Below are 1,342 nucleotides of genomic sequence, written 5' to 3' on the forward strand. Positions count from 1 at the left end.
GATTCACAGCGCCTTTCCTAGCCTCCACCACCGTGACCCAGCCCCCTCCCCCACCCTCATGCCACCGTCCTCCACCCTCGCAGCACCTTGAAACCCAATCTCGGGTAAATGGTTTTGAGAAATATATTTTTTTGTAATTCTCGGGTAAATGGTTTTGAGAAATATATATATTTTTTTGTATGTATTAATTTACTTGGTTATTGAATGGGTATGCATGTCCTATCTGCTCCAAGTCAGTCTGTGATATGTCGAAGGTATGAGAGAAATTTGACATGGAGATTGCGGCTACACCCATGCCCAAACCTTACCAAAACAAGATGGTCAATCTCTCTCTCTCTCACTCTCTCTCAAAATTCATTGGATATTTTGCAGTCTCTCTCTCTCTCTCTCTCTCTCTCTCAAAATTCATTGGATATTTTGCAGGAGGAGATTTACTAGTGTGAATTTGGTGTTACAGGTCCGGATCCTCTGTAATGACTGTGGAACCAAATCAGAAGTGCAGTTTCACATAGTAGCTCAGAAATGCCCCAACTGCAAGTCTTATAACACACGCCAAATAAAAGGAATTTGAATTGGAATGGTTACACAATTGATCGCTCGCCGATGCTGTTGACTTTGGGGTTCACCTTGTTCATGAAAGATTGAGTGACTCGTCCTATTACCACTGCTTGTTTAGTAGATATTCTTGCATCCATCTATTTCCATTTTGTATTTTTCACATTTTTTTCAAGCATATTAGACTCTCTTTACCTAATCAATTTTAGTGGAATATATTTCTTTTCCCCATCATTTCCAGACCTCCCTCTCTTTAACACATTTGGATATTATATTGTGGACATACCTTTTACGTTTATTCATTTTATGTGTTTCAAACTATTTTGCTCTCAAATAATTTGGATAAACTTAGTACAATTTCCCAAAAAAAAAAAAAAAAAAAGGATATGACGGCGTTTCTACAAATGCCTCTTAAACCATAAATACTAACAGTCATTTGTTTTAAAAAGATATAATGGCGTTTTTTTAAAAACGTCGCTAAATATCGTCAGTGACGTCAGGTTGTGTTTAGGAGGACATTTGGCGGCGTTTTTAAAAACGCCGCCTATACTAATATCATGACTGTAGACACCCCATTTTTGACCGACCTTAAGACTCAGACGTCACCAGTTGAGCGTTAGGTGATGTTGCATAATATGCTCGTTCAGAAGTTTCAGAGTCGCGGCCGTGAGCCCTGCCTCCGGACTTCCGAACCCTTTTCTGTGCCTTGTCTCGGTTTGCGAGCCAGACTCGGTTTTCTCTATTTCTTTTCCTGAGGGAAGGGAGAGGTCCCGTAGACCATCTCTCA

At 40.2% G+C, this 1,342-nt stretch overlaps 1 long non-coding RNA gene across 1 annotated transcript; it reads left to right on the forward strand.

Annotated features, from left to right (window-relative positions):
- Nucleotides 1–204: 204 nt before the first annotated feature.
- On the forward strand, nucleotides 205–562 carry LOC145819490 (uncharacterized). The gene is made up of 2 exons (XR_014360242.1): nucleotides 205–320; nucleotides 458–562. It is a non-coding gene; the product is annotated as an uncharacterized LOC145819490 (long non-coding RNA).
- Nucleotides 563–1,342: the final 780 nt, after the last annotated feature.

Source organism: Camellia sinensis, chromosome 2 (assembly GCF_055761805.1).
Source record: "Camellia sinensis isolate YWXY chromosome 2, ASM5576180v1, whole genome shotgun sequence".
Classification (NCBI taxonomy): domain Eukaryota; kingdom Viridiplantae; phylum Streptophyta; class Magnoliopsida; order Ericales; family Theaceae; genus Camellia; species Camellia sinensis.